The 20692-nt window shown below is 46.1% G+C and overlaps 1 protein-coding gene across 1 annotated transcript in view; it reads left to right on the top strand.

The window, feature by feature from the left end:
- Positions 1-20692, top strand: part of LOC143804614 (DNA-directed RNA polymerase I subunit RPA2-like) — a 391215-nt gene that overhangs the window by 150149 nt on the left and 220374 nt on the right.

The following is a 20692-nucleotide window of genomic DNA, read 5'->3' as shown; positions in this document are numbered from 1 at the left end:
GTGGAGGAGGAGGAGGTTGGAGGAGGTAGGAGGGATTGCCACACACACAGCAGGGGAACAGCTGACGTTACTGAACCCCAATAACAGAGGAGGGACTGTTGACTGTGCGTACAGCACTTCTGGACGGCAACTGGCGGTGTTGGAGCCCAGGGACAGGTGGAGGAGGAGGAGGTTGGAGGAGGTAGGAGGGATTGCCACACACACAGCAGGGGAACAGCTGATGTTACTGAACCCCAATAACAGAGGAGGGACTGTTGACTGTGCGTACAGCACTTCTGGACGGCAACTGGCGGTGTTGGAGCCCAGGGACAGGTGGAGGAGGAGGAGGTTGGAGGAGGTAGGAGGGATTGCCACACACACAGCAGGGGAACAGCTGACGTTACTGAACCCCAATAACAGAGGAGGGACTTTTGACTGTGCGTACAGCACTTCTGGACGGCAACTGGCGGTGTTGGAGCCCAGGGACAGGTGGAGGAGGAGGAGGTTGGAGGAGGTAGGAGGGATTGCCACACACACAGCAGGGGAACAGCTGACGTTACTGAACCCCAATAACAGAGGAGCGACTGTTGACTCTGCGTACAGCACTTCTGGACGGCAACTGGCGGTGTTGGAGCCCAGGGACAGGTGGAGGAGGTTGGAGGAGGTAGGAGGGATTGCCACACACACAGCAGGGGAACAGCTGACGTTACTGAACCCCAATAACAGAGGAGGGACTGTTGACTGTGCGTACAGCACTTCTGGACGGCAACTGGCGGTGTTGGAGCCCAGGGACAGGTGGAGGAGGAGGAGGTTGGAGGAGGTAGGAGGGATTGCCACACACACAGCAGGGGAACAGCTGACGTTACTGAACCCCAATAACAGAGGAGCGACTGTTGACTGTGCGTACAGCACTTCTGGACGGCAACTGGCGGTGTTGGAGCCCAGGGACAGGTGGAAAAGCAAAGGAACACAATGTAGGCCGAAGCCTGAGAAAGTCGAAAGGGAACCTTTAACCCCCCCCCAAGGCGTTTGTAGCTGAAAGAGCCAGCTTGTGCAGCACAAAAGATGCAAAAGGAAAAGGTGGCTCTTTTCATCATGCTCCTTGCAAACACAGAACTAAACACTTATAAAATGTGTCCCCTGCAACCGTAAAACCGTCCCGGAGGTGGGACTTTCCTTCGTAATGTGACGCAGCCCAGCCGTCATTCCTACCCCCCCGGCGCCGCGCACCGGCTCCTCAGCGTTGTTTTATTCCGTCCCGGAGCCTGCGCTGTTATGTTATCCCGTGGCCAGGCACACTTAGCGCTGCCCGTCTTCTGGCATCATTTGGTGTCTGGATGGCTGCGCCTGTGCGGCCGCGCTGGCAGAGAGCCCGCCTCGCAGTGTCTTCTGATTTAATCCCACTGGGGGCCTGGGATCCATGGACATGCGCAGTGCATATCCTCGCCTCTCACTCCCCTCCCTACGGCTTCTTAAGACTGTGCGGTGTCACGGCCGTGGCATGCTGTTAGGGACCAGCTGACACCGAACAGTCTGAAGAAGCCATAGGGAAATGAGTGAGAGGTGGAGGTTCAGATATGCACTGCGCATGTCCATGGATCCCAGGCCCCCAGTGGGATTAAATCAGAAGACACTGCGAGGCGGGCTCTCTGCCAGCGCGGCCGCACAGGCGCAGCCATCCTGACACCAAATGATGCCAGAAGACGGGCAGCGCTAAGTGTGCCTGGCCACGGGATAACATAACAGCGCAGGCTCCGGGACGGAATAAAACAACGCTGAGGAGCCGGTGCGCGGCGCCGTGGGGGTAGGAATGACGGCTGGGCTGCGTCACATTACGAAGGAAAGTCCCACCTCCGGGACGGTTTTACGGTATCAGTGGACACATTTTATAAGTGTTAAGTTCTGCGTGTGCAAGGAGCTAAACAAAAATAGCTACCTTTTCCTTGTGCAGCATTACTGCTGCACAAGGTGGCTCTTTCAGTAACAAACGCCTTGGGGGGGGGGGGACAGATTCCCTTACATTTCAGTTGTTGTGTCAGCGTGGCGGTCGCATGACACATTGCCGGCTACACAGCTGGGGATCAGCTGACGTTACTGAAACCCAATAACACTGGGTCGTATGTTTTGACTGTGCAGACGGCACTTCTGAGCCTCAACTGGCGGTGTTGGAGCACAGGAATTTAAGTTCAGGTGGTAGAAAGATGAACACAACAGGAGACCTGGATAACGTATACAGTGACCTAATTATTTAATCAGGAGGAGGAGTGGCAAATTCCTGCGAGATCCAGGCCTTGTTCATTTTCAGGAAAGTAAGCCGGTCAACGTTATCGGAGGATAGTCGCATGCGACGGTCAGTTAGTACACCACCTGCAGCACTAAAGACACGTTCCGATAATACACTGGCCGCAGGGCAAGACAGCACCTCCAATGCATACTGGCTTAGCTCTGGCCATGTATCCAGCTTTGAGACCCAAAACTTGAAAGGGGAAGAGCCGTCTGGGAGTACAGCAAGAGGGCAAGACATGTAGTCTGTCACCATCTGACGGAACCGTTGCCTCCTGCTGACTGGAGCCGTCTGTGATGGTGTAGACTTTTGTGGGGGGCACAGAAAACTGTGCCACAGTTGGGCCATACTGGTCTTGCCTTGGGCAGAGGCACTGCTTCTGCTCCCTCTTTGTGCAGAGCCTCCACCACTGCCTGGACGCACTGAGCTGCTTTGGAATGCACTAGCAGCACTTCTCTCAGTTGGAATGGAGAAGATGATGGAATTGACCATTGTGTCTTGGTACTCCCGCATTTTTCGCTCCCGGTTCAACGGTGTGATGAGGCTTTCTACGTTGTCCCGGTAGCGAGGATCGAGGAGGGTGAACACCCAATAATCAGACATGTTGAGAATGTGGGCGATGCGGCGGTCGTTTCTCAGGCACTGCAGCATGTAATCCACCATGTGCTGCAGACTGCCAACTGCCCAAGAAACGCTGTCCCCTGCTGGAGGCGTGATCTCTGCCTGCTCGTCATCACCCCACCCTCGCTGTACACACTGAGTACTGGACAATTCGGTAACTCCCTCCTCTGGACGGACGTCTTCCTCCTCCATTGACTCCTCCTCATCCTCCTCACAAACTGTCCCCTGCCTACGCGTTTGTGAGGAACCACGTGGCGCTGACTGTCCAGAAGATGATGGAAATGGTGAATCCTCATCCTCCACCTCTTCCACAACATCATCCCTTAGCGCTTGCAGTGATTTTTCAAGCAGGCAGATAAGGGGGACAGTCATGCTGACTAGTGCATCATCTGCACTCGCCATCCGCGTGGAATAATCAAAGGGACGCAAAACCTGGCAGACGTCATTCATAGTGGCCCACTCTGTGGTTGTGAAGTCTGTACGGCGCTGACTGCGACTTTTTTGCGCCTGAAGCAGCTGGTACTCCATTACAGCTTGCTGCTGCTCACACAACCGCTCCAACATATGTAACGTGGAATTCCACCTGGTAGGTAGGTCACATATGATGCGATGTTCCGGCAGGCGGTGTCGGCGCTGCAGAGCCGCAATGCGCGCTTTTGCCGTGCTGGAACGCCGCAAGTGAGCACACTCTAGGCGGACCTTGTGCAGCAGTGCATCAAGATCCGGATAGTCCCTCAAAAAGCTCTGCACGACCAAATTGAGCACATGTGCCAGACATGGGATGTGAGTGAGGTTGCCGAGGCCCAGAGCTGCCACCAGATTTCGGCCATTATCACACACTACCATGCCTGGCTGGAGATTCGCTGGCACGAACCACACATCGCTCTCCTGCTTGATGGCATTCCAGAGCTCCTGCGCTGTGTGGCTACGATTCCCCAAAAAAATTAATTTCAAGACGGCCTGTTGACGTTTGGCCACGGCTGTGCTCATGTCGGTCGTAACAGGTACACGTTCATCACGGGTCCATGTGGAGGTGGACTGTGACGGCTCCTGCAGCGATGATTCTGAGGAACTGGTGTAAGAGGAGGAGTCAATGCGTACAGAATGGATTCCTGCAATCCTTGGAGTGGGCAGGACACGTCCTGCGCCACTCGCACGGTCTGTACCTGGCTCAACGACATTAACCCAATGGGCAGTGAGGGAAAGGTATCGCCCCTGTCCATGTTGACTGGTCCACGCATCGGTGGTGAGGTGGACCTTGCTACTGACGGCGTTCAGTAGCGCGTGTTTTATGTGTCCCTCCACATGCTTGTGCAGGGCAGGGACGGCTTGCCTGCTGAAGTAAAAGCGGCTGGGCACATTGTACTGTGGGACTGCCAATGACATCAAGTCACGGAAGCTGTCAGTCTCCACCAGCCTGAATGACAGCATTTCCAGTGACAGCAGTTTGGCAATGCCTGCAGTCAGAGCTTGTGCTCGTGGGTGGTTTGACGAGAAAGGCCGCCTTTTCTCCCATGCCTGTACTACCGATGGCTGTAGACTGGGCTGGGAGTGTGTGGATGACTGGGAAAGTGGTGCTGCGGGTGGAATTACAGCGGGTCTCTGGACAACAGGGCCAGAGGTTCTTCCACGGCGATCCTGGGAGGAAGCCGAACCAGCGGCGTGTGAGCTAGAGGAAGAGGCAACACGAGCTGAAGAGGTGGTAGCTGCCGCTGTTGGTTGGCCTACCTCTTCAGTGTGTTTTTCTAACTCCGCCGGGTGCCTGTTGCGCACATGTTTCCACATGTTGGAGGTATTGAGGTTGCTGACATTTCGACCTCTTTTGACTTTTTGATGACACACGTTGCATCTGACATAGCAAATGTCATCTGCAACTGTGTCAAAAAAGGACCAGGCACTGCAAGTCTTGGGAGCGCCCTTTTTGGCTTTTGGAAGAGACATGCTCCTAATGGGTGCCAAAGCGGAGGCTGCAGGATCCGCAGTCTTCCCCCTCCCTCTCCCTCTTTGTGCCGTACGGGGAATCTCTTCCTCAGAGCTGCTCCCACCACCTTCCTGTCCCTCACGCCAAGATGGGTCGAGGACCTCATCATCTACACTACCCTCTGCCCCCAACTGCTCCTACTGGGTAGTCTCAGCAGCAGAGCACGCACCAGTAAGTGGCACCTGAGTGTCATCATCAGCTGATGCGGCCTGCGATGTGGTGACCGGAGCCACTGGCCCACCCTGCCTCTTCTTCCATTTCTCCAATGCTGCTTGGCTGGCCCCCTGTTTCCAAGCCAAGAGATTCAGAGAACAGAAGTAGAGACGGCTCCTGTCCTGGGCTCTCTGTCTGCCTGGGCAATTTGGCAGGTGGTGAAGAGACAGATGGCTGCTCTCCAGTGCTCTGTGTCTGAGAGGATGTGGCACTAATGGAAGTTGATGCATTAGCTGCCATCCATCCGACAACAGCTTCAATTTGGTCTTGACGCAGCAGCGGTGTACGGCGCTCTGACACAAAGCTGCGCATGAACGACTGTTGCCTGGTGAAAGTGGGTGCTGATGAGTCACCGGTGCCCGCAGCAGGCACAGAATCCCCACGTCCCCTCCCTGCTCCGCGCCCACGCCCACGCCCACGTGCCTTACTCACTGCCTTCTTCATCTTGGTTGACTGATAAAGATAAGCAGAAAAGTACTAACGGATTTGTGTGCTTATTCCTGAGCAACTCCTCCTAACAGGTATAAGAAACACTAATTTTCTAAAGTGTGGACTAGACTTTAATATGAGCTAATGTGGCCTACACAAATGTAAAGTGGTGTAACTGGTGTGTTTGGTGAACTTTATTATTTATTTCTTTTTTGGGGGCTGAACTGACAACAGATAGAGCTGCAGTCACACAGAGACCGTGCAGACAGACGTAAACGGCGCTGCAAGGCCCAAAAACCCTCCTCTACTTTATCCTATGTAGTGTTTTTCCACAAATTAGCTGGAGACGGGTGGAAAGACACTAATAGGATTTTTTTAAATTAATTAGCAGCAGACTACACTACTTGAAAAAAAATTAAAATTGATTTGGCGGTATGACGCAGTGAACAACCCTGAGCTGGAGACAACCAGGCTACGGCTGCTCACAGACTACAGGGCGAGCTGCAGTCACACGGAGACCGTGCAGACAGCCGTAAACGGCGCTGCAAGGCCCAAAAACCCTCCTCTACTTTATCCTATGTAGTGTTTTTCCACAAATTAGCTGGAGACGGGTGGAAAGACACTAATAGGATTTTTTAAAATTAATTAGCAGCAGACTACACTACTTGAAAAAAAAAAAAAAAAAAAAAAAAAAAAGAACAGTATGAGGCAATGAACCACCCTCCCTGAACTGAATACAACCAGCTATGGATGGCCTATGTGGCTGCACTCAGACTAGAGAGTGGGCTGCACTCACACACACACACACACAGACCTTGCAGATCGCTGTGAAAACAGCGCTACAAGGCAAAAGCAAGGTGAATAGTAGGTGAACACAGCGGTTGCTAAATTAGCCTTTGGAAAGCACAAAGAAGCAAATCGCTATCTCTAAACTGTCCCTCAGTCAGCAAACAGCGTCCTGTCACTAACTGAATTCACAGCAGAGTGATCGCAAAATGGCGCCAGCGAATTTTAAACTGCAGCATGACATCATTTCAGCAGCCAATCACAGCCTTGCCAGTAGTTTCATGCCCTCCATGCTAAACAGGATGTGCCCACACTTGGAATCATTCTCATTGGCTGAATTTCGGAATTTTGAATCTGGGAACTTCCGATTCCGGTATCCGATACGCGGCAAGTATCGGAATCCCGGTATCGGAATTCCGATACCGCAAGTATCGGCCGATACCCGATACTTGCGGTATCGGAATGCTCAACACTAGCGCCAAGGCATTCTTTTTCTTCTGCCTGAACCATAACAAAAAGCATCCCAGCCCCAAATATTGTACCGTGAAATATACACCAGTTCCACAACACAACCGACCTCTGAGAAACCAAAAACATAAAAGTAAATGTACAAAAAAAGTAAATATTATAACTAAAAAAAACTAAATCAGCAGTTGGAAAAAAATCCAGCATTTTCTCTTTTCTGTGCCTTGGGTGGTTCCGGTCCTTTGAACATGAGCTCTGATGGTTGGTGTTGGCGCTAATGACGATGGAATTTTTCAAAGTCTGCTTCCTCCCACATTGCTACTTTCTCGCTGGAGGCAGACTATGTGACTCCCCCCCCCCCCCCATGGCATACCAACCCTTCCTGCACCACACTTTGCAGAAGCGCACATTTTCTTCAATATACAAACTGTGGAGACGGTAGAGCAACGTTTTCCGCTTTGCCATTGCCCCATACAATGGGGGAAATAATTATTTAATCCTTTGCTGATTTTGTAAGTTTTGCGCACTGACAGACCTGAACAGTCTATAATTTTAAGGGTAGGTTAATTTTAACATTGAGAGTTAGAATATCAAAAATAAAATACAGAAAATGACATTGTATAAATTATATAAATGTATTTGCATTTTGCAATGAGAAATAAGTATTTGATCCCTCTGGCAAACAAGACTTAATACTTGGTGGCAAAACCCTTGTTGGCAAGCACAGCAGTCAGACGTTTTTTGTAGTTGATGAGGTTTGCGCACATGTCAGGAGGAATTTTGGTCCACTCCTCTTTGTACATCATCTCTAAATCATTAAGATTTTGAGGCTGTCATTTGGCAACTCGGAGCTTCAACTGCCCTCCATAAGTTTAATATGGGATTAAGGGCTTGTTTCCATTTGCGAGAAACACGTCCGTATCTCGCATGTGGAAACCAAGCTGTGGCGCCGGCACTCTAGAGTGGAGCGTGCGGCCGCATAGGAACACATGGAGCTGCACAGCTCCGCTCCAAAGTGCCGGCACCACAGCTTGGTTTCCACATGCGAGACACGGACGTGTTTCTCGCAAGTGGAAAGGGGCCCTAAGGGCTGGAGGCTGGCTAGGCCACTCCATGACCTTAATGTGCTTCTTTTTGAGCCACTCCTTTGTTGTCTTGGCTGCATGTTTTGGATAATTGTCTTGTTGTAAGACTCAGCGACGATCCATTTCTAATGTCCTGGCGGAGGGAAGGAGTTTATCACTCAGGATTTTATGGTACATGGCTCCATTCTCCCATTTATGCGGTGAATTAAGTCTTGTGCCCTTAGCAGAGAAACCCCCCGAAAACATAATGTTTCCACCTCCATGCTTGACAGTGGGGACGGTGTTTTTTGGGTCATAGGCAGCATTTCTCGTCCTCCAAACACGGCATGTTGAGTTAATGCCAAAGAGCTCATTTTTGTCTCATCTGAGAACAGCATTTTCTCCCAATCACTCACAGAATTATCCAGGTGTTCATTGGAAAACTTCAGATGGGCCTGCACATGTGCCTTCTTGAGCAGGGGGTTCTTGCAGGCACTGCAGGATTTTAAACCTTTACGGCTTAATGTGTTACAAATGGTTTTCTTGGTGACTGTGGTCCCAGCTGCCTTGAGATCATTAACAAGTTCCCCCCATGTAGTTTTAGGTTGATCTCTCACCTTCCTCATGATCAAGGACACCCCATGAGGTGAGATTTTGCATGGTGCCCCAGATCTATGTCCATTGACAGTCATTTTGTATTTCTTCCATTTTCTTACTATTGCACCAACAGTTGTCTCATTGTCACCCAGTGCCTTACATATGGTTTTGTAGCTCATTCCAGCTTTGTGTAGGTCTTGTCCCACACATCCTTAAAAAGCTCTTTGGTCTTGCCCATGTTGTTGAGGTTAGAGTCTGACTGATTAATTGAATCTGTGGACAGGAGTCTTTTATAAAGGTGACTATGTAAGACAGCTGTCTTTAATGCAGGTAACGAGTTGATTAGGAGCGTCAGATCAAGTGATCCTGAAATTCAATACTACAAGGTATTGAGGCAGGGTACTAAACTTATACTTGTCTTTGTCAGTGCTCCGGGAATGGGAAGATGGGAAGTGACAACTACGATTAGCACATGACCTTCCTATCTTAGAGCAGTTATCACCTTTTGACAGCCCTGGATCCACATTTATTATAGGCAGATGATGTGACAGATTGTCCCGTTTTATTATAGTACAGCACATCCACAAATAAGAAGCAAGGACAAGAAGAAGCTCTTGGTCAGGGAACACAGCCATGATCAAGGTCGATAAATAGAACAATCTTGACACTATATATAAATATTACACATTACGCTTTATAATTAGGTGCTTAGTACAGGAAGAATGCTATCTAAATGGAATGGTGGAAACAAGCTCTGGACGACTTCAGGAAGTCCAGGCCCATATTAATTAACTAATTTGCACCTTCCATTTGTATTTCTCATTAATTTATGAATAATGTTTACTATCATTAGTTTTAAATATTGAAAGGGTTTTAGGCTATTCTAGCCTAAGGGTAGGTTCACACATCTCATAATTGGTGCATGTTTTAGTCTACACTGAAATCTACATGGTTTTTGCACCAAAAATCTATGCACATTTCCATACTTACAATGCATTTTTATGCTTCTTTTTTTCTTTTTTTTTTTTTTTTTTTTTTTTTTTTTACATAAACGCACTTAACAAAAAAATCACACACAACAAAACAATGCAAGGTCAATGCTTTAAGCTGTGGATTTAGATATCTCTATTAATGAATGGGTAAAATCTGCACCGAAAAGGAGCATTTCTGCAACAGAAATTGACAATGCGGTAAACTTAAAAAACGCAGCAAAATAAAATTTACATGTGGCTCCCACACAAAAAAAAAACATCATGTGGATGAAATTTAGGGTAAAACTTAACCATTTGTAATATAGTAAAATTCTGTAGATTTTATGTGTGTAAAATCTGTGCTTAAATAAGCCCATGCCATTTTTTTTTCAAATTTTTTTTTTTTTTTACATTAAACATATTGCGTTTAAGGCCAGCGTCAATACCCGGCGCTGCCGCTGGCACTCGGGATCGGAGCGTTCAGCTGCATAGAAATATATGCAGCCACATGCTCCGCTCCCGAGTGCCGGTGGCAGTGCCGGGTATTGAAGCGAGAGACTTGTGTGAGTTTCTCATGAGTGTGACCCCGGCTTAAGGCCAGGGACACACACAACGTTTAAAAAAACGGTCCGTTTATCACGGACGAGAATCGCACAAATGTTTACAAAACAGCGATCCGTGTGCAGTTCGAGGATGCGTTTTTCTCGCATCAAATGATCCGTTTGACATCCGTGTGACATCCGTATGGCATCCGTACTGCGATATTTGCTCGCAGGCTTGCAAAACCGACATCTAATGGATTTATGTGCTCAAATGTTCGTTAAAACATAGATACAGTGTATATATATATATATATATATATATATATATATATATATATATATATATATATATATGTAATTGAGACACATATATATATACATACTGTATTTATATTTACTTCAGCGCGAGATATGTGAAAAGCCGGTAATTCAATTGCCGGCTTTTCATTTCTCCTTCCCAAACCCGACAGGATATGAGACATGGTTTACATGCAGTAAACCATCTCATATCCCTTTTTTTTTTGCATATTCCACACTACTAATGTTAGTAGTGTGTATGTGAAAATTTTTGGCCCTCTAGCTATTAATTTAAAGGGTTAAATCGCGGAAAAAATTGGCGTGGGCTCCCGCGCAATTTTCTCCGCCAGAGTGGTAAAGCCAGTGACTGAGGGCAGATATTAATAGCCTAGAGAGGGTCCATGGTTATTGGCCCCCCCTAGCTACAAACATCTGCCCCCAGCCACCCCAGAAAAGGCACATCTGGAAGATGCACCTATTCTGGCACTTGGCCACTCTCTTCCAACTCCCTGTAGCGGTGGGATATGGGGTAATGAAGGGTTAATGTCACCTTGCTATTGTAAGGTGACATTAAGCCAGATTAATAATGGAGAGGCGTCTATTATGACACCTATCCATTATTAATCCAATTGTATAAAATGGTTAAAAAAACACACACACAATATTGCAAAGTATTTTAATGAAATAAAGACACAGCTTGTTGTAATATTTTATTATACTGGTAATCCACCTGAAGACCATCGTTCTGTAACAAAGGAAAAATAAAAAAACAACAATATACATGCCTTCCGTAGATCTGTAACGTCCCACGATGTAAATCCATCTGAAAGGGTTAAAATATTTTACAGGCAGGAGCTCTGCTATAATGCAGCTGTGCTCGTGCCTGTAAACCCCCGGGAATGAAGGTACTGTAGGTCAATGACCTGTAGTTACCTTCATTCGTGGTGATGCGCCCTCTGCTGGATGTCCTCATATGAACTCCAGCGTGGGAACTTTTCCAAGGCTCCAGTTCATGAGGAAAATACTCTGGCTTCATATTACTGACGCCATTAAGCGCAGTGACACATATCTCCCCTCTATTACAATTACCCGTGACTTTGTCACATATCACCCCCCTGCCCAAAGCTGGGGGTTTTGGCACCTTCAATCGCTAAGGCTACTTTCACACTAGCGTCGTGCACTGCACATCGCTACGCGACGTTGCGGGGCTCCGACGCTAGCTGTGAAAGTGCCGCACAACGGGGGCAGCGGATGCAGTTTTACAACGCATCCGCTGCCCCATTGTGAGGTGCAGGGAGGAAATGCTGCACACGACGCACCAAAAAACATTACATGCAACGGTTTTTGGTGGTGACGGTCCGACGCAACCGTCGCACGACGGTTGCGACGTGTGGCAATGCGTCGCACTGCGTCGCTAATAAAAGCCTATGGAGAAAAAATGCATCCTGCAAGCAATTTTGCAGGATGCGTTTTTTTCTGCAAAACGACGCATAGCGACGTGCAGTGCACGACGCTAGTGTGAAAGAGGCCTAAGCAGGGTGGTCTGGACAGGGCGCCTTTGTTCCAGAGCCATTGTACACCACTGTACCTGGCAGAGGTTCACAGGCTAGTTGTGGAGGCTAACGCTGTACGTATCTGTGCACATGGGCATATGGAGACAGATATTTAATTTTTCAATGTTTGCAGTTTAATGATGAAGCCACTTTTACCAAGGACACGATCTACACAATAGTCTATATTTATAAAAAAAAAAAATTATTACAAACAATTTACTATTTTTTCTATTTGCGATACCCAAGTGGTGCCACTATAACTGTAGTGGTTTTGTGGCTAGTGGTTTGTAATATTGCAGTCGATTTTGGTTGTTTAAATATATTTTTATTACATAGTTTTCCTGATTCCACTAAACAGGCGATTCCACTATAACTGGTTTGGTTTTGCAGCTAGTGGTTTTTGATATTTGTGGCCTGGTCAATAGAAAGGTTGTCTGTCTTCAACCGGTCCATAGTTTTGTTAAGCTGAATTCTTTATTTCCTACCAGCACCACTGTAGCTAGGCTCGGTCTGTGGCTACCGGATTGTGGTGGTTTCAGACAACTTAGTTATCAAGATTCTGGCTACATATTATCGAAAAGGGTTAAGAATATTTTCCAGTGTAGACGATACAGATAAGTATTTTATCTCATAGCTAGTGTTGAGCGATACCTTCCGATATTTGAAATTATCGGTATCGGATTGGATCGGCCGATATCCAAAAAATATCGGATATCGCCGATACCGATACCCGATACCAATACAAGTCAATGGGACACAAATATCAGAAGTGATCCTGGATGGTTCCCAGGGTCTGAAGGAGAGGAAACTCTCCTTCAGGCCCTGGGATCCATATTCATGTAAAAAATAAAGAATAAAAATAAAAAATATGGATATACTCACCCTCGGACGAGCCCTGGCTGTCACCGCTGCAAGCGTCTGCCTCCGTTCCTAAGAATGCAGAGATTGAAGGACCTTCGATGACATCGCGGTCACATGAGCGGTCACGCGACCAATAACAAGACCGCGACGTCATCGCAGGTCCTACACTCACTGCATTCTTAGGAACGGAGGCTGCCGGTGGCACCGCTGAGGTCCAGGTCCGTCGGAAGGGTGAGTATATCCATATTTTTTATTTTTATTCTTTATTTTTTACATGAATATGGATCCCGATTCCCGATATCGCAAAAATATCGGAACTCGGTATCGGAATTCCGATACAGCGAATATCAGCGAATATCGGCCAATACCCGATATTTGCAGTATCAGAATGCTCAACACTACTCATAGCCTTCGGCTGTTACACGTCTTTTTCATTATTGAGTTATTCTTAAAGTGTCAAAGGTAAGTTGGGATCCCTATACCCAGATCATCCCTTTACAATCACCCCACTGCTTTGGCAGTCTTGAGTTGTATAAGTACTGACTCAATACTTTACTGACTGGCAGGGCGAGCCCAGCATTATATTACTTCATTATTTATGTCGCTTAGATTAAACTTTAGCAATAATCAGGACTGGGGCTGTTGTATGTTTTTATTGCTGTTAATCGAGTACTAAAGATAATATAATTTAAGATTGGTTAATTTGGTGGGGGATTGGGCCATTTAAGGTGTCAAATAGCCTCTCCTGTGGTGGTTGGGAAGTCAGAAGGAAGTGGGCAGCAAATTATGGTGGACTCATTTTAATTTAATAGAAGCTGTTACACAATGGTGGTGAATAGGCTGAGTTTTGGTGCCCGCCTGAAGGATGGTATAATAATAACATCATCCAGGGGCGGCTTAGCTGCTAAGCGCAAGAATTAAGATCTTTGGTAGGGTCATTGGAGCCCTTGAAGTGGCCTGGCTTTGCTACTGTGGCAAGTCAGAGCGTGACGCCCCTGGATTGCTGCCTGCCGATTGCTGTGTGGCAGGCAGTTTGGGGATCTCACAGTATTCGTAAATCTCAGAATATACTTGCCTAGCATTTCATCTGACTCTTAATATACACATGTGATCTTTAATAAAAGATGTGGGAATTTAGGCACCAAAATAACGTGTTGTGTATTTTATTGGGCTATGTAAGTTTGGGTTATGTGCTAATCATTGAGGGTCCATCTCATATCCAGAAGTCATGACACACTGGGAGGTGTAGGTTCATGTATATGGGGCTTACCTGACATTGTAATTGATCTCTGTACTAAGCTTGGTGCTGTATTCATGTATTGACAGTGGCTCTAAATCTCCTACACATGGAACATTACATAAATGGTCAGATAACCTACAATTTGGCTATGTTAAAACTGAAAAATCTAAAAAAAAATGTAAATGTAAGGAGGAAGACCGGACTGCGTGTACCTGTACCGAGCCGGGTCCGGAACTGTTGAGGCTGCCTCCCTTGTTGCCTGGGAGAAAGAATAAGGAGCCGGACCAACTTCATGACCCGGGTAGGAGGGCCAAGAAAAAAGCCAAAGCCGGCTGTTTGGCGTGAACTAGCAGCCGGGTGAGCAGCGTGCGCTGTCCCCCGAGTACCGGCGCCGCGACAGGCTGCATTAGTTGGTCCTCTCCATCTCCAGCGGGGCCGCTGAGGAGAGAAGTACCATGCGTTCAGTGACAGAGTACCGCGCAAAAGCAGGGGAAAGCAGGCTGAGCTCCGGACAGAATCGTGTGGCCTTCGCTGCCAGTGACTTCGCACCCGTTCACGTTAGACACTGGAAGTGTCGTGGCTTTCTTTGTTTCAGCAGTGAATGTTTATGGACTAGTGGCTCAGTGGAAGGAAGCAGAGCCATACCGCTGGCGCTAGAAGACTTACCATCATTTAAAGGACCCCATCTGAGGACATCTTTCCGGACGCTCCCGGTGCTACAACCCAGAGTGAACTATTTCAAGTGTTTATTTCTGTTAATGTTGATGATTATGGCTTACAGCCAATGAAAACCCAAAAGTCATTATATCAGTTTATTAGAATACTTTAGAACACCAGCTTGAAAAAATGATTTTAAAATCTGAAATATTGGCCTACTGAAATATATGTTCAGTAAATGCACTCAATACTTGGTCGGCTCTTTTGGCATCACTTACTGCATCAATGTGGCGTGGCATGGAGGCGATCAGCCTGTGGCACTGCTTGGGTGTTATGGAAGCCCAAGATGCTTTGATAGCAGCCTTCAGCTCATCGGCATTGTTGGGTCTGGTGTCTCTCATCTTCCTCTTGACAATACCCCATAGATCTTTGGGTTAAGGTAAAACGGCTGCACTGACTTTGGTCTTGATAAAACACAGTGGACCTACACCAACAGATGACATGGCTCCCCAAACCATTACTGATTGTGGAAACCTCACACTAGACCTTGGAAATCAAGGTCCCAGAGTCTGGAGGAAGAGTGGAGAGACAAATAATCCAAGCTGCTTGAGGTCTCTTTTGAAATATACACAATCAGTGATGGTTTGTGAAGCCATGTCATCTGCTGGTGTAGGTCCACTGTGTTTTATCAAGACTAAAGTCAGCGCAGCTGTCTACTAGGAAGTTTTAGAGCACTTCATGCTTCCCTCTGCCAGCAAGCTTTTTGCAGATGGAAATTTCATTCTCCAGAAGGACATGGCACCTGTCCACACTGCTAAAAGTACCAATACCCGATTTAAAAACAACAGTATCACTATGTGTGATTGGCCAGCAAACTCACCCGACCCTTACCCCTTAGAGAATCTATTGCGTATTGTAAAGAGGAATATGAGAGACACCAGACCCAACAATGCAGACTAGCTGAATGCTGCTATCAAAGCAACCTGGGCTTCCATAGCACCTCAGCAGTGCTACAGGCTGATCGCCTCCATGCCATGCCACATTGATGCAGTAACTGATGTCAAAGGAGCCCAGCCAAGTATTGAGTGCATTTACTGACTATACATTTCAGAAGGCCAACATTTCGAATGATTAAAATCATTTTTTCAAGCTATAAAGTGCCGTATATACTCGAGTATAAGCCGACCCGAGTATAAGCTGACCCCCCTAATTTTGCAACAAAAAACTGGGAAAACTTATTGACTCGAGTATAAGCCTAGGGTGGAAAATGCAGCAGCTACCGGTAAATGTCAAAAATAAAAATAGATACCAATAAAAGTTAAATTAATTGAGACATCAGTAGGTAAAGTGTTTTTGAATATTCATATTGAATCAGGAGCTCCATATAATGCTCCATGCAGTTCTTTATGGCCCCATAAGATGCTCCATATACAAATATGCCCCATATAATGCACCATGCAGTTCTTTATGGCGCCATAGATGCCCCATATAATGCTCCATGCAGTTCATTATGGCCCCATATATGCCCCATATAATGTTCCATGCAGTTCTTTATGGCCCCATAGATGCTCCATATAACATTGTGCCTCATGTAATGCTGCTGCTGCACTAAAAAAAAAAAAAAAGACATACTCACCTCTAGTCGCTGCCCGGTGCTCCTCACCGTCCCGTCTCTCCGCACTGACTGTTCAGGCAGAGGGCGGCGCGCACACTAATACGTCATCACGCCCTCTGACCTGAACAGTCACTGCAGAGGACACGGAAGATGGAGCGTCAGTGTAACGAGAAAAGGTAAATATGAAATACTCACCTGCTCCCGGCGCTGCTGACATGGTCCATGCATGTCCCACGGTCTCCGAGCGCTGCAGCTTCTTCCTGTAGTGAGCAGTCACATGGTACCGTTCATTACAGTAATGAATATGCGGCTCCAACCCTATGGGAGTGGAGTCCATATTCATTACTTTAATGAGCGGTACCAGTGACTGCTGAACAGTGGAAGAAGCTGCCGCGCCCGGAGACCGTGGGACATGCAGGGACCGCGTCAGGAGCGTCGGGTGCAGGTGAGTATTTGACAGTCGTCGCTCCCCCTCACCCACCGACCGTGACTCGAGTATAAGCCGAGAGGGGCACTTTCAGCCCATTTTTTTGGCCTGAAAATCTCAGCTTATACTCGAGTATATACGGTATTCTAATTTATTCAGATAATGACTTTAGGGTTTTCGTTGTGTGTAAGCCATAAACATTAACAGAAATAAACACTTGAAATAGATCACTCTATTTGTAATGACTCTATATAATATATGAGTTTCACTTTTTGTATTGAAGAACTGAAATAAATTAACTTTTTGATGATATTCTAATTTTGTGAGATGCACCTGTATATCATTAAATGTTTGCAAATTGTTGACTGGAAAATACAATTGTTCACTTATATGTTGTTTTTCACATATGGCATGCTAGCGAGTGTATGTTGATTGCTGCGAACCCCCCTAAACATCACATCAATAGATAAAACCTAATGTTCTGCTCCATCCTGCCACTTGATGAATTTTTCAACCACATCTTACATGTACGTGCTACAGAAAATGAGTAATTGAGCACAGAGCTGTTTAATTTCCTGCCTTAGTCAATAGTCAGGTCAAGTAATTAGCTGTGAAAAGCAAAAATGCTGGGAAATGGTTGTCTGCTGTCAGGATATAATGAAGATATACAAGGGAAGAGCTGGTTTATAGCCAACCTACCAACTTCTGTAACTTGGGAAGCTTTACACATTCGTAAGGAAAATCAGAACCATTCTGTCCATTAGTGGTGAGTAGGAAACAACCGGACAGTGTATCTAGGGTCAAGGTATATTGAATAATTTACATGAGCCTATAATGACACTTGAGTCTGAGTTTCATGCAGAGCTGAGCTTTTAAAAGAAGAAACAAATCCTAACAGTAGCACGAGATTTACACTGCAAAGTGGTGTGGAAAAAGGTCATATAAAAACCTGTGAGTTTAATGCAAAAAAAATAAAAATAACGGTACTTATTCGATTTTATTTGATTGTGAATGTGGTAGATATGTAATCTGCAAATCACTTTATTAACAGCAACTATTTTCTTACCCATTAATAACCAGTCCAAAGTGCCACCACCAGGTGTTTCCCTTATATCTAACTTGTAGTCCAATGTCTGCTGTCACACGTAATCTGTCTTTTACAGCAGATACAGCGAGATGTAATAGGCCTCCTTCACATGTCCTTGTTTCTGTAAGAAGGTGTGACGTAAGAAACAAAAATCTCCAGCGCTGTGTGGAATTTGTGAAGGAAGACTGCCATGTACTGTCCAGATGAGACCCTGTGGAACCAACCAAAAGAGGGAGCGTTTAATGGAGGAGTAGTTTGAATGGAGCACAGTGTCTGGTGACCTAGATGATTCCGTTCCCTGATATAAAAGACCAGCGTGCCAAAACGGGAGGCAATTTGATGCCAAGTGAAGGAACTAGCAGAACATGTATCAAGGAAAACCCTGAGGTCGAGGTGATAGGCCAGGCAAGTTCAGGAACCCAGATGACATCGGTCCAGGCCAGAGATCCCGACCTGCGCCAGTCAAGATCTGGAGTCCAGACTATGCCAGTGAAGAGCCGAGGCCCAGCCCTCGTCCCACCAGATACCAGAGACATCCCATGTCAGTCAAGCACCGAAGATCAGTGACTCCGCTCAGGAGTGATTTTCTTTAGTACCGGTATCTTTCCCCTTTGCCAGGAGTTCTAAGAACGTATAACAAGAGACTGTTGTAATTATTAGAGTGAACCTGAGGATTCTTTGTATATTTGTAATTGTATGTTTCATGCTGTAATTATCCTGTTTAACATTATTTCCCTCATATGGCTGGGATTGTGGTAACTATAGCAACAAGAAATAAACAGTTCCAATGGTGATTTCTGCCTTGTGTGTTGTATTAGGTCACCTGCTTTTATTATCAAGACGCATCATCCGTTTTTTCAAGGCTACCACACATACCCATTCTAACCTACTATGGGGCTACTCACATCTGTGTTTTAACAAGGTGCAAACTGCATGGAGACATGTTAGTTAGATGGCATCCGAATGCTATACACTGTGTGCAGAATTATTCGGCAAGTTGTATTTTGATCACATGATACTTTTTATACATGTTGTCCTACTCCAAGCTGTTCAGGCTTGAGAGCCAACTACCAATTAAGTCAATCAGGTGATGTGCATCTCTGTAATGAGGAGGGGTGTTGTCTAATGACATCAAAACCCTATATAAGGTGTGCTTAATTATTAGGCAACTTCCTTTCCTTTGGCAAAATGGGTCAGAAGAGAGATTTGACGGGCTCTAAAAAGTCCAAAATTGTGAGATGTCTTGCAGAGGGATGCAGCAGTCTTGAAATTGCCAACATTTTGAAGCGTGATCACCGAACAATCAAGCGTTTCATGGCAAATAGCCAATAGGGTCGCAAGAAGCATGTTGGGCAAAAAAGGCGCAAAATAACTGCCAATGAATTGAGGAAAATCAAGCGTGAAGCTGACAAGATGCCATTTGCCACCAGTTTTGCCACATTTCAGAGCTGCGACGTTACTGGAGTAACAAAAAGCACAAGGTGTGCGATACTCAGGGACATGGCCAAGGTAAGGAAGGCTGAAAAACGACCACCTTTGAACAAGAAACATAATATAAAACGTCAAGACTGGGCCAAGAAATATCTTAAGACTGACTTTTCAAAGGTTTTATGGACTGATGAAATGAGAGTGACTCTTGATGGGCCAGATAGATGGACCAGAGGCTGGATCAGTAAAGGGCAGAGAGCTCCACTCAGACTCAGATGCCAGCAAGGTGGAGGTGGGGTACTGGTATGGGCTGGTATAATCAAAGATGAACCCCTGGGACCTTTTCTGGTTGAGGATAGAGTGAAGCTCAACTCTTAGACCTACTGCCAATTTCTGGAAGACAACTTCTTCAAGCAGTGTAACAGGAAGAAGTCGGCATCGTTCAAAAAAAACCCATGATTTTCATGCAGGACAATGCTCCTTCACATGCCTCCAACAGGGCTGCCACTAGAAATTTCGGGGCCCCATACTGGCAAAATTTTCAGGGCCCCCTTGAGACTCCGCCCAGGCTCCACCCCAGCCCCGCCTCCACGTTCCACCCCTCAAACTGTCCACAGTCCCACTGCTCTCTCTTGGAAAAACTCCACTTCTCACCTATCACACATTAAGAGTTCCCATTACCAGATCACATATATAGCTGACAGCTTTTGTTTTGGCCAAAAGATTTTTTAAGCTGCCACCATAACACGGTAGACACTTTTGGCCGGGCCCTACTCTACTGTAACCTATTAAATATTTGTTAAAATATGCAATACAATTTAGGTATATTTTTATTTATGATGACGTGTGCAAAACTGTAAAGCGCTGCGGAATATGTTAGCGCTATATAAAAATAAAGATTTATTTATTTATTTTTCAATTTTTAAAATGACCAATAATATCACATACAAGGAACAAATACCGCAACACCATGTCCAGACCACATATTACCACCAGTGACCGAATAATATCACACACAAGGAACAAATACCACCGCACCATGACCAGACACCATATTACCACCACATAGTGACTGAATACTACAATTCTGATCAGTAATAAAAAAAAGCACCATGCTATCACCATAAGTGCCAGTATTCACAGGAGATCTGTACTTAGTGTGCAGTGTCTGTGTACAGAAAATACAGTGATTACTGGTGACATTATATACAGGACCTCTGTATATAGTATACAGTGTATAGTGTCAGTGTATAGGTAACACTGACTCACCAGTGACGTCTCTAGGTGAAGTCCTTCATCTTTCATCCAGCACAGACCACCATCACTTTATCCAGCCAGGGCTCATCTCTGCAGGAAATAACACAGTTATCTCGAGCTCCATTTGTAGAACACATTACTTAATTTTTCCCAACTTCTACATTACACCACATGAAGAAAAAGAGGCGACATAGTATCACTCTACACAGTAACATTACCGCCCCCCCATTTACAACAGTGTCCTCAAAAAATAAAACAAAATACATCACTGCAGTAATAATATCCCTAAATTAGTCCCTATGGTAATAATATTCCCCATCCTGGCCACCGTGTGTCTC

Source organism: Ranitomeya variabilis, chromosome 2, assembly GCF_051348905.1.
Source record: "Ranitomeya variabilis isolate aRanVar5 chromosome 2, aRanVar5.hap1, whole genome shotgun sequence".
Lineage (NCBI taxonomy): Eukaryota > Metazoa > Chordata > Amphibia > Anura > Dendrobatidae > Ranitomeya > Ranitomeya variabilis.
This window is presented reverse-complemented; position numbering and strand designations above follow the sequence as displayed.